Raw genomic sequence first — 14,087 nt, forward strand, 5'->3', positions numbered from 1 at the left:
TCGGGCGCTGAGCCCCGCCCTGGCGCCCGGATTCGGACGGTGAGCCCCGCCCTGGCGCCCGGATTCTCACGGTGAGCCCCGCACTGGCGCCCGGATTCTCACGGTGAGCCCCGCCCTGGCGCCCGGATTCTCACGGTGAGCCCCGCACTGGCGCCCGGATTCTCACGGTGAGCCCCGCACTGGCGCCCGGATTCTCACGGTGAGCCCCGCACTGGCGCCCGGATTCTCACGGTGAGCCCCGCACTGGCGCCCGGATTCTCACGGTGAGCCCCGCACTGGCGCCCGGATTCTCACGGTGAGCCCCGCACTGGCGCCCGGATTCTCACGGTGAGCCCCGCACTGGCGCCCGGATTCTCACGGTGAGCCCCGCACTGGCGCCCGGATTCTCACGGTGAGCCCCGCACTGGCGCCCGGATTCTCACGGTGAGCCCCGCACTGGCGCCCGGATTCTCACGGTGAGCCCCGCACTGGCGCCCGGATTCTCACGGTGAGCCCCGCACTGGCGCCCGGATTCTCACGGTGAGCCCCGCACTGGCGCCCGGATTCTCACGGTGAGCCCCGCACTGGCGCCCGGATTCTCACGGTGAGCCCCGCACTGGCGCCCGGATTCTCACGGTGAGCCCCGCACTGGCGCCCGGATTCTCACGGTGAGCCCCGCACTGGCGCCCGGATTCTCACCGTGACACCCGCACAAGCACAGGAATTCCTGTGGTGAGCCCCACAAAAACGCCCGCACCCTGATGCTGACCCCTGTACAAGTGCCCAAATTCCAATGGTGACGCCAACACAGGCGCCCACGTTGTCGTGATCGCCCCCGCACACGTGCCAGAATTCTCATGGTGACCCCCGCACTAGCACCCGATTTCTCATGGTGCCCCCGGCACTAGCGCCCGAATTCTCAAGGTGCTCCCCACACTAGCGCCCGAATTCTCACGGTGACCCCGGCACTAGCGCCCGAAATCTCACGGTGACCCCGGCACTAGCGCCCGAATTCTCACGGTGCCCCCCGCACTAGCGCCCAAATTCTCACGGTGACCCCCGCACTAGCGCCCGAATTCTCACGGTGACACCTGCACAAGCACAGGAATTCCTGTGGTGACCCACACAAAACCGCCCACACTCTGATGCTGATCCCTGTACAAGTGCCCAAATTCCAATGGTGACTCCAGCACAGGCGCCCACGTTGTCGTGGTCACCCCTGCACGCGTGCCAGAATTCTCATGGTGCCCCCAGCACTGGTGCCCGAATTCTCATGGTGCTCCCCACACTAGCGCCCGAATTCTCATGGTGACCCCGGCACTAGTACCCGAATTCTCATGGTGACCCCGGCACTAGTGCCCGAATTCTCATGGTGCTCCCCACACTAGCGCCCGAATTCTCATGGTGCCCCCGGCACTAGCACCCAAGTTCTCTTAGTGACCTCCACACTAGTGCCCGCATTCACATGGTGGCCCCCACACTAGCGTCCGAATCCTCATGCTGAGTTCCACAAGAGCACCATAATTCCAATGGTGACTCTGGTACGAGGGCCCACAGTCTCATGGTGACCCAAAGTCAAGTGCCAGAATTATCAAGGTGACTCCAGCACTAGCACCCATGCTGTCATGGTGACCCTGGCGCGCACGCCCGAATTCTCATGGTGACCCAGCATAAGCACACAAGTTCTCATGGTGACCCCCGCACTAACGCCTGCGCTGTCACGGTGAACCCCGCACTAACGCCTGCCCTCTCATGGTGACCCTCACAGTAGCGCCCGAATTCTCATGGTGATCCCAGCCCTGCACTACCGCCCGAATTCTCGTGGTGCCCCACGTACTAGCCCCCGAATTCTCAAGGTGACCCCCACACAAGGGCACGTGCACTCATGGTGACCCCCACACAGACTCCCACACTCTCATGCTGACCCCAGTACTAGTGCCCAAATTTCAGTGGTGACTCCAGCACAGGCGCCTGTGTTGTCATGGTCACCTCCACACACGTGCCAGAATTCGCATAGTGACACCTGCTCTGGTGCCCCAATTCTCATGGCACGCCCCGCACTAGTACCCGAGTCTCTCAGTGACCACCACACTAGTGCCCTCATTCACATGGTGGCCCCCGAACTTGTGCCCGAATCCTCATGCTGACTTCTGTAAAAGTGCCATAATTCCAGTGGTGACTCTGGCACAAGGGCCCACAGTGTCATGGTGACCCCCGCACTAACGCCCGTACTCACATGGTGACTCCCACACTGGCACCCGAATTCTCATGCGGACCCCCGCACTAGCACCCGAATTCTCATGGTGACCCGCACACTACCGCCCGAATTCTCATGGTGCCCACCACATTAGTGCCCGAATTCTCATGGTGCCCATCACACTAGTGCCGGTATTCTCATGGTGACCCCCGCATGAGCGCCCGAATTCTCATGGTGACCCCCACACTAGCGCCTGAATTCTCATGGCGACCCCTGCACTAGCACCTGAATTCTCATGGTGATCCCCACACAAGTGCCTGAATTCTCATGGTTACTCCCGCACTAGCACCCGAGTACTCTGTGACCCCCACACTAGTGCGGAATCCTCATGCTGACTCCCGCAAAAGTACCAGAATTCCAATGGTGACTCTGGCACAAGGGGCCACTAACGCCCTCACTAATGCCCGCACTCACATGGTGACTCCCACACTGGCATCCGAATTCTCATGCTGACCCCTGCACGAGTGCCCGAATTCTCATGGTGACATGTGCACAAGCGCCAGAATCCTAATGGTGACTCCAGCACAAGGGCCCACAGTCTCATGCTGCTCCCATTCAAGTGCCCGAATTATCATGGTGGCACAGGCACTAGCGCCCATGCTGTCATGGTGATCCTGGCGCACACACCCGAATTCTCATGGAGGACCCAGCATAAGCACTCAAATTCTCCTGGTGACCCCTGCACACGTGCCAGAATTCTCATAGTGACACCTGCACTAGCGCCCAAATTCTCATGGCGAGCCCCGCACTAGCACCCAAATTCTCATGGTGACCCGCACACTAGTGCCCGAATTCACATGGTGGCCCCCACACTAGTGCCCGAATCCTCATGCTGACTTCCACAAAAGCACCAGAATTCCATAGGTGACACTGGCACGAGGGCCCACAGTCTCATGGTGACCCCCAGTCAAGTGCCCGAATTATCAAGGTGACTCCGGCACTAGCACCTATGCTGTCATGGTGACCCTGGCGCACACGCCCGAATTCTCATGGTGACCCAGCATAAGCACCCGAATTCTCATGGTGACACCCGCACTAACGCCCGCGCTCTCACGGTGAACCCTGCACTAAAGCCTGCCCTCTCATGGTGACCCCCACAGCAGCGCCCGAATTCTCATGGTGATCCTGGCCCTGCACTACCGCCCGAATTCTCATGGTGACCCCCGCACAAGCGCCAGAATTCTCATGGTGCCCCACGCACTAGCGCCCGAATTCTCATGGTGCCCCACGCACTAGCGCCCGAATTCTCATGGTGCCCCACGCACTAGCGCCCGAATTCTCATGGTGCCCCACGCACTAGCGCCCAAATTCTCATGGTGACCCCCTCACAAGCACCAGAATTCTCATGGTGACCCCAGCACTAGCGCCCGAATTCTCAAGGTGACCCCCACACAAAGGCACGTGCACTCATGGTGACCCCCACACAGCCTCCCACACTCTCATGTTAACCCCTGTACTAGTGCCCAAATTTCAATGGTGACTCCAGCACAGGCGCCTGTGTTGTCATGGTCAACTCCGCACACGTGCCAGAATTCTCATAGTGACACCTGCACTCGTGCCCGAATTCTCATGGCAAGCCCCGCACTAGCACCTGAGTTCTCTCAGTGGCCACCACACTCGTGCCCTCATTCACATGGTGGCCCCGAACTTATGCCCGAATCCTCATGCTGACTTCCGCAAAAGCGCCATAATTCCAATGGAGACTCTGGCACAAGGGCCCACAGTGTCATGGTGACCCCCGCACTAACGCCCGTACTCACATGGTGACTCCCACACTGGCACCCGAATTCTCATGCTGACCCCCGCACTAGCACCCGAATTCTCATGGTGACCCGCACACTAGTGCCCGAATTCTCATGGTACCCACCACATTAGTGCCCGAATTCTCATGGTGACCCCCGCATGAGCGCTCGAATTCTCACGGTGACCCCGGCAGCTGCGCCTGAATTCTCATGATGACCCCCGCATTAGCACCCGAATTCTCATGGTGACCCCCACACTAGCGCCTGAATTCTCATAGCGACCCCTGCACTAGCACCTGAATTCTCATGGTGACCCCCACACTAGCACCTGAATTCCCATGGTTACCCCCGCACTAGCACCCGAGTTCTCTCAGTGACCCCCACACTAGTGCCTGAATTCTCATGCTGACTCCCGGAAAAGCGCCAGAATTCCAATGGTGACTCTGGCACAAGGGCCCACTAACGCCCACACTAATGGCAGCACTCACATGGTGACTCCCACACTGGCACCCGAATTCGCATGCTGAGCCCCGCACTAGTGCCCGAATTCTCATGGTGACATGCGCACAAGCGCCAGAATCCTAATGGTGACACCAGCACAAGGGCCCACAGTCTCATGGTGTCCCCCAATCAAGTGCCCGAATTATCATGGTGGCTCAGGCACTAGCGCCCATGCTGTCATGGTGACCCTGGCTCACACGCCCGAATTCTCATGGTGACCCTGGCACAAGCGCCCGAATTCTCATGGTGACCCTGGCACAAGCGCCCGAATTCTCATGGTGACCCTGGCACAAGCGCCCGAATTCTCATGGTGACCCTGGCACTAGCAGCCGAATTCTCATGGTGACCCCGGGCCGCCGCACCCGAATTCTTATGCTGACACCGGCACAAGCGACTGAATTCTCATGGTGACCCCGGCACTAGCACCTGAATTCTCATGTTGACCACGGCACAAGCGCCTGAATTCTCACGGTGACCCCTGCACAAGTGCCCGAATTCTCACGGTGACCCCAGCACAAGCCCCCGAACTCTCATCGTGACCCTGGCACTAGCACCCGAATTCTCATGGTGACCCCGGCACATGCGCCCGAATTCTCATGATGAACCCCTAGACTAGCACCCAGATTCTCACGGTAACCCCCGCACTAGTGCCTGCACACTCAGGCTGACCCTTGCTCCAGGGCCCGCACTCACATGGTGACCCCCGCACATGTGCCTGCATTCTCATGATGAACCCCTAGACTAGCACCCAGATTCTCATGGTAACCCCCGCACTAGTGCCTGCACACTCAGGCTGACCCTTGCTCCAGTACCCGAATTCTCATGGTGACCCCCACACAAATGCCTGCGCACTCATGGTGACCTCTGCACAAGCACATGAATTTGCACGGTGACCCCCGCACTATGCCCAAATTCTCATGGTGACCTCCTCACAAGCACCCGCACTCTTATGGTGACCCTTGCACTTGTGCTTTTTATTTTTCTATTTATTTTGACTAAATTTTGTTAATAGTCACTTAGGCAAATGTGGGTTAATTAAGGAAAGCCAGCACGGATATGTTAAGGGTAAATCGTGTTTAACTTGCTGGAGTTTTTTGTTGAGGTAACAGTGAGGTTGATGAGGGCAATACTGTTGATGTGGCATACACGGATTTCCAAAATACCTGATACTGTGGCACACAATAGACTTGTGAGCAAAGTTATAGCACATGGAATAAAAAGTACAGTAATAACATGAATGCAGAATTAGCTGAGTGACAGGAAAAAAAGAGTAGCGGTTAATGGATGTTTTTCGGACTGGAGGAATGTTTATATTGGGTTTCCCAGGGTTTGGTGCTGGGATATATGTCAATGACCTGGACCTTGGTGTACAGGGCACAGGTTCAAAGTTTGCAGGCGATACAAAACTTGGAAGCATTGTGAACTGTGAGGACGAAAGTATAGAACTTCAAAAAGACATAGACAGTTTGGTGGAATAGGTGGACAAATGGCACATGAAATTTAATGCAGAGAAGTATGAAGTGATTCATTTTGGTAGGATAACTTGGAGAGACAATATAAACAAAGGATAAAACACTAAAACGGGGTGCAGGAGCAGAAGTATGTGGGTGTATATGTGCATAAATCATTGAAGGTGACAGGACAGGTTGAGAGCGCGGCGAATATAGCATACAACATCCTAGGCTTCATAAATAGGGACACAGAGTATGAAAGCAAGGAAGTTATGTTAAACTTGTGTAGAATACTGAGTCGGCCTCAGCTGGAGTACTGCACCCAGTTTTGGGCACCACACTTTTGGAAGGATGTGAAGGCATTAGAGTGCAGAAAAAAATCATGAGAGTTATTCCCAGGGATGACAAACTCCAGTTACATAGATTGGAGAAGCGGGGACTGTTTTCCTTGGAGAAAAGAAGGCTAAGTGGAGATTAGGTATTCAAAATCATGAGGGGGTCTGGACAGAATAGATAAGGAGAAACTATTCCCATTGGTGGAAAGATTGAGAAACAGCGGGCACAGATTAAGACAATTGGCAAAAGAATCAATGGCCACATGAGGAAAAACATTTCCACACAGCGAGTGGTTAGGATTTGGAATGTACTGCCTTAGAGTGTGGTGGAGGCAGCTTCAGTCTAGGCATTCAAGAGAGAATTTGGTTATTATCTGAAAAGGAAAAATGTGCAGGGCTATGGGCAGAAGGCAGGGGAGTGGCACTAGGTGAATTGTTCCTTTAGAGGGCCAGCACAGTCACGACAGGCCACATGGCCTTCTCCTGTGCTTTAACCATTCTGTGATTGTGCCCTTCCACCAAAGTCTAGGCCATTAATATATATCAAGAAGAGAAGGGGTCCTAACACCGACCCCTGAGGAATCCCATTACAAACCTTTCTCCAGTCCTGGAAAACAACCATTCACCACTACTCTGTTTCCTGCCACACAGCTAATTTCTTATCCATGTTGCTCCTGTCCCTTTTATTCCATAAGCTCTAATTTTACTTACAATTCTGTTGTGCAAATGCCTTTTGGAAATCCATGTACACCACATCAACTGCATTATCCGCATCCACCTCTTCAAAAAACTCAAGTTAGTTAAACTTAATTTTCCCTGTACAAATCTGCTCTGGCTTTCCTTAATTAACCAACATTTGTACAAGTGATTTTTAACTTTGTCTCAAATTATCATTTCTAGAAGTTTCCACACAACTGAGGTTGGCAAACTAACTGACTGGCCTCGAGTTGCTGGGCTTATCTTTACAGCATTATTGAACAAGGTGTAACATTTGCAATTCTCCAGTCCTCTGGCACCACCCCTGTACCTAAGGAAGGTTGGAAAATTATTCCCGGTGCCTCAACAATTTCCATTCTCACTTCCCTTAGTCTCCTTGGATGCATCTCATCCAGTCCTGGTAACATAACAACTTGAAGTACAGCCAGCCCATCTAATCATCTTATCACTTTTAAACCCATCAAGTGTCTCAATTACCTCCTCTTTCACCATGATTTGGGCAGCATCTTCTTCCTTGGTAAACACAGATGCAAAGTATTCATTTCGTACCTCAGCCATGTCCCCTGCTTCAACGTGTAAATCCCCTTTTAAGTCCAGAAGCAGCTCCGCTCGCCCTTTTATCACCCTTTTACTATTTATATGCTTATAGAAGACTTTTGGATTCCCTTTTTTGTTAGCCGCCAGTTTCTTCTTATACTGCCTCTCTGCTTCTCTTATATCCTTTTTTAACTCCCCTACCCACCTTCTATATTCAACTTGATTCTCAATTTATTATCCACCTGATATTTGTAATATCTACCCTTTTTCTGCTTCATCTTACTCTCTAACTCTTTAGTCAGCCAGGGAGTTCTGGATTTGTTTTCCCTACCTTTCCCCTCGTAGGGAACAACGTGCACTCGAGCTAATGCATGTTCAACGTGCTGCACTCACAACAGTTCATGTACAAGTTGACTGCATCCGAGTTATCTACTTTTTAAAGGCAACTCATTATTCATTCGAGTTTTGCCTGCCGATCTTTGATTCCAATTTATCTGAGCCAAATTTGTTTCCAGCCTATTGAAGTTTATCCTCCCTCACTTAATTATTTTTATTCGATGTTGCCCCTTGTTCTTTTTCATAGCTAACATAAACCTTATGGTACAATGATCATTGGCCCCTTAATGTCCCCTACTGATACTTGATCCACTTGACCCAGCTCATTCCCAAGAACCTTTCTCAAGCATGTAAAGCGACTCCCTTGATAAAAACAAAAAACTGCGGATGCTGGAAATCCAAAACAAAAACAGAATTACCTGAAAAAACTCAGCAGGTCTGGCAGCATCGGCGGAGAAGAAAAGAGTTGACGTTTCGAGTCCTCATTACTCTTCAACAGAAGCGACTCCCTCTCCACCTCCTCCACACCTCCCTCCTGTGTATTCGTGTGTGTGCAGGCAATCTGACTGCTCCCACTGGCACAAGTCATTGTGCACTGCTAGTGCTTATAAGCAAGGCATCTTCCCCCACTAGTACACATGTGTATGTGAGGTCACAGACTCACAACAAAGCGCATACAAGGCAACAGACTCATGAACCCAAATACGCAATTTCATACTCACATTAACGCATGTTCAAAAGGCGCACACAAATCGATTCGCTCATGTCAACGGGCATGCAACATGACACAGCCACATTAGCGTATATGCAAGCTCACACCCACATGAATATTCATCCAAGGCAATACACACAACGTGCACTCGAGCTAATGCATGTGCAACGCGTTGCACTCAGAATGGCTCATGTACAAATTGACAGGCTCACATTCATGAGTATGCAACGTGAGACACCTGTGGTAAGGTGCTTAGAAGTGGACACTCAGTTATGCTTGTGCCAGGCGACAATTGCATTAATGCATGTGCAAGGCGATACGCCCACGGTGACACACCCACATCAATGGCATGCAATGATAGGCATTTGCATGCGTGCCAAGTGACACACCAAACAAGGTGATGTGCCACTGACTATGCTCCAAGCCACAATGTTTACAGGAAAGACGACTTGAGGATGGGCAAGATGTGACACCTCCATGTGCAGGCATCTCATCACAAACTCCATTCCCTAGCTAACAACTCTATCCCTATCCCTGGCAACTGTCTGAGATGAAACCAGGCAGTTTGCAACCTTTGTGTTGTATTTGACTTTCAGATGAGCCACAGACCACATGTCCATGCAGACACAGATTTCCACCTCCGTAATTGTCTCCTATTCTGCCCTAGCCTTGGTTTCTCTGCAGCTGAAACCCTCACCTATTCCTTATTTATGTCTAGATTTGACTCTTCCAATCCTCTCCTGGCTGACCTCCTGTCTTCCATCCTCCATAAACATGAGGTCATCCAAAAATTTGCTGTCAGTATCCTGTTCACCTATCACCCCTCTGCTCTACATTAGGTCATGCCCTGCCAACACCTCAATTTAAGAATTTTCATCCTTGTTCTCAAATCCCTCCATGGACTCACCCTCCCTATTGCTGTAAACTCCTCCAGCCTCACAACTCTCTGCGATATTTGCGCTTTTCTAATTCTGGCTGCTTGCATGTTACCTATTTTAATTGCTCCATCATTGTTGGTCGTGCCTTTAGCTGCCTGGGCCCTAAATTCTGGAAAGCCCTCCTTAAACCTCTCTAGCTCTCTAAGTCTCACTTCACCTGTAAGATCTGCCTCAGTTGTATGTGGTTTAGTGTCAGGTTTTGTAAAAAAATGTTCCTTTGAAGGATCATGGAGGACTTTAAAGGCACTATATAAAATGCAAAAAATCAGTCATGATGTTTCCTGTAGAGAGACCAAGGACCTCTTCACAGGTGCTTGTTATGGTGGACTTTTAGGGTTGACCAGGCACTATGGGCACACTGTAACTCCTTTTGGCTGGAGATTGAGAGGTTGGCAGTGAACTGCTGACTGAGAAGGGCTGTGTTGGTGGGATCTGTGAGGATTTCAATGTTAATTTTCTTGCAACATTGCTCTTGTTGCCTTTGCTGTTTGGGGACAAGGCTGATGGAGATGTTAGATTGGATGAGGGAGATTTAATGAAGGTTTTCCAAGTAATGAATGGTTATGTTTTATGATCTCAGTACAGCCCAGTAAAATGTTTATTACTTTTTTGAAAATCTGAAAACCCAGGCTTTTACTAAAAGAATTGAAGCCCCAAGGTTCACGGTTTAAAACAAAAGCATCTTACTACACAAAAACTCAAATAATGAGAATACTAATGACTACATTCTATCTAAACTAGCCCATTACATTAAAAATATTAAAAGTACAATGAGCACAGTTACTTATACTCTAAACTGAACTTCTTAACTCAAATTTCCTTCTACACCCATTTGACTTCCACCCTAAAAACTCAAGTCAGATACTTATCAAAATTGGAAGATTAACCACTTGGTCTTAGTACTGCTTCAAAGGTTTGTATAAGGTTTGAGATTTCTTGGACCTTCCATTTACTTCTGACAAGGTTCTCCCTTCAAATCCCCTCAATCTGTCATACAGTTTTAGACTCCTCATTCAACACGCGTATTGCTAGTGTCTTAAGCATAGCCAGCTCGGATCAGAACTCTCCTGGTTCTAAATGTTGATTAACTCTGGAGTCTTGTATCCATGAACTCTCTCTCTACTTCTCTCTCTTTCTCTCTCCCTCGCTCTTCTCATCTTGGTTATCCCAGAAGTTCAATCCACAGTTAGTATAGTCCTTCAGTTAACCAGGTTTTTAAAAGCTCTTTTAGCCAACACACACAATTTCAACTGAATCCTGCTGGAAAGAAATGTTCCTTCTGGCCAGTTCATTCTAAACTAAACCCAAAACTGCTTGAACACAGAATCACATCCAGGGACCTACTCACCCCTATAACTAACTTCTGGTTGACCCTTTTTTTCTTATTGTTTATCTTCCAGGCATTTGGTCACATGATAGATAGGGTTGTAAATTAATACTTGAGTGTGTCGGTGTTCGCAAGTGAGAGGGACGACGTGGGTATGGAAATCAGGCATAAGGACAGTGATATAATTGAAGAAATTAGCATAGAAAGGGAGGAGGTTCTAAGTGGTCTGGCAGGTTTAAAAGTAGATAAATCTCCAGGCCTGGATGAAATGTATCCCAGGCTGTTGAGTTGAGGCAAGGGAAGAGAAAGCAGGGGCGCTGGCAATAATTTTCAATACCACTCTGGCCACAGGAGAAGTGCCAGAGGACTGGAGGACAGCCAATGTGGTACCGTTATTCAAGAAGGAAGGAAGGGATAAACCAGGGAACTACAGGCCAGTCAGTCTAATCTCAGTGGTGGGGAAACTATTGGAAGCAATTCTGAGGGACAGAATTAATCTACACTTGGAGAGGCAGGGATTAATCAAGGACAGTCAGCATGGTTTTGTTAAGGGGAGGTCATGTCTGACTAATTTGATGGAATTTTTCGAAGAGGTGACCAGGTGCGTAGATGAGGGCAATGCATATGACATAGTCTACTTGGACTTCAGCAAGGCTTTTGATAAGGTCCCGCATGGGAGACTGATTACGAAGGTAAAAGCCCATGGGATCCAAGGCAATTTGGCAAATTGAATCCAGAATTGGCTGAGTGGCAGGGAGCAGAGGGTGATGGTTGAGGGGTGTTTTTGTGACTGGATGCTTGTGTCCAGTGGAGTTCCACAGGGATCAGTGTTGGGTCCCTTGCTGTTTGTGCTATATATAAATGATTTAGACTTGAATGTAGGAGGGTTGATCAGTAAGTTCGCGGATGACACAAAAATTGGTGGGGTGGTAAATAGTGAGGAGGATAGCCTTAGATTACAGGAGGATATAGACAGGCTGGTCAGATGGGCTGATCAGTGGCAAATGGAATTTAATCTGGATAAGTGTGAGGTGATGCACTTGGGCAGGACAAACAAGGCACGGGAATACACGATGAATGGTAGGACCCTGGGAAGTACCGAGGATCAGAGGGACCTTGGTGTGCATGTCCACTGGCCCCTTAAGATAAGGCATATGGGATACTTGCCTTTATTAGCCGAGGCATAGAATATAAGAGCAGGGAGGTTATGCTGGAACTGTATAAAACGCCGATTAGGTCTCAGCTAGAGTATTGCGTGCAGTTTTGGAATCTGCATTATAGGAAGGATGTGATTGTACTAGAGAGAGTGCAGAGGAGATTTACCAGAATGTTGCCTGGGCTGGAGAGTTTTAGGTATGAGGAGAGATTGGATAGACTGGGGTTATTTTCCCTGGAGCAGAAGAGATTGAGGGGGGACACGATTGAGGTGTATAAAATTATGAGGGGCATAGATAGGGTAGGCAGGAAGGAACTTTTCCATTTGCTGGAGGGATCAATAACCAGGGGGCATAGATTTAAGGTACGGGGCAGGAGGTTTAGATGGGATGTGAGGAAGAGTTTTTTCACCCAGAGGGTGGTGGGAACCTGGAACTCATTGCCTGAAAGGGTGGTAGAGGCAGAAACCCTCATAACATTGAAGAAGTATTTGGATGGCATACAAGGCTATGGGCCTAGTGCTGGAAAATGGGATTAGAATAGTTAGGTACTTGTTTGACCAGTGCAGACTTGATGGGCCGAAGGGCCTTTTTCTGTGCTGTAAGATCTCTATGACTCTATGATCAGTTACTGGAGGCAAGCTGTTTTTTTTACAAAAACTCTTCTTTCAGAGAAACTGAGTTCTTAAAGGGACCATCACCCAACATAAAATATAGCTTTTTTTCCCCCACAAAGCACATGGGACATCTCATATGAGAAAGTAATAGAGTCCTGTGAATTGGTAATAAGGGGCAGAGAGTGAGGATTCTAAGTGGAAGAATAGACAGTATTGAAGTTTATTTCACACAGAGGGCGATTAGAACAGGATGATGCTTTTACCACAATTGGCTCTTTAAGCAGAGATCAGAATATCAATTAGAATGAGAGACTTGCACTTCTGTATCCCTTTCCACAATGTCAGGATATCCAAAGCACTTTAAAACCAATGAAGTCCACTCTTCTTAAGCAAACCTCAGGATTGAGGATGATTTGATGAGTTCTGAGATGGCTGATTAAGCCCAATTGAAGATCTACAGACTCTGCCACCTGCGGGACAGGTGGTGCTTGAAGGATTAGTTAGGTGGGTTGTTTGGAGATTGTGTGTTCCCTCTGCTGCCTTGACTGTAACTCTGCACATTGCCGATAAAGTCTCTGTGTGTTTGGCGCCTTTCCAAATAAGCCATTTTAATTGGTCACAAGCCAGAGATTCCTATGAGTTAGCGGGGGCCATTGAAGTTCTTTGGAAGTGTAGCCACAGTTGTAATGTAAGAAACAAGGCAGCCAATTTGCACCCAGTTAGATCCCACTAGCTGCAGTGTGATAATGACCAGATATTTGTTTTTAGATGATATTGGCCAAGACGCTGGAGAGAATGCCTCTACTTTTCTTTGAATAGTGGCTGTGGGATCTAAGAGGACAAACCATATGTTTCAGCTGAAAGATGGCAGCTCAGGCGTACTCCCTCACTACCTTCTAACTCAGAGGCAAGAGTTTCTAAATCCTGAGATGTTACTGATGCCTAAAAAAGGAATTGAATATGTATTTGGCAAGGAGGAATGTAAATGTGCAGTGGGCTGAATAGCCTCTTTCTTTGTCCATTTTGTGGTTCTAGTAATTATCAAATGTTCATCAACGTTCAGAACGATAAAATGAATGAAACACAATCTTAGTTTCCCCTTTTTTCCCTTTCCCTTTCCCCTAGATTCAAAGAATGAAGCCCACTTACACAGTGTGGCACTGAGGGACCAGAGGCATGAGCTTCCATTACTTGTTTGCATTGCCTTACCTCACCTCAGGGGGCAGTAGTTAGAGAATTCAAACTCCATCAGTGTGTTGTATCAGGGGTTTGTCTCCCTGTGAGGTTTGTATGATTGGGGATTTCTCCCTCGGGGCGCTTGGTTGGGATTGTGTGTGTGACGAATTATAACTTGTAATGATGTACAAAAGAATAATTGGGGAAAAACTGTGGCGGAATATAAGGGCAATAAAGACTGCCACGCATAATCCCTCATCACCTACATCCCTGCTTCTCAAATGCCCCAGTGTGCACACTGCCTGTTT

The 14,087-nt window shown here is 49.3% G+C and overlaps 1 protein-coding gene across 10 annotated transcripts in view; it reads left to right on the plus strand.

The window, feature by feature from the left end:
- exd3 (exonuclease 3'-5' domain containing 3) overlaps nt 1–14,087 on the plus strand; it is a 567,474-nt gene that overhangs the window by 119,478 nt on the left and 433,909 nt on the right. The window lies entirely within an intron of this gene.

Source organism: Cetorhinus maximus, chromosome 10 (assembly GCF_964194155.1).
Source record: "Cetorhinus maximus chromosome 10, sCetMax3.hap1.1, whole genome shotgun sequence".
Classification (NCBI taxonomy): Eukaryota; Metazoa; Chordata; class Chondrichthyes; order Lamniformes; family Cetorhinidae; genus Cetorhinus; species Cetorhinus maximus.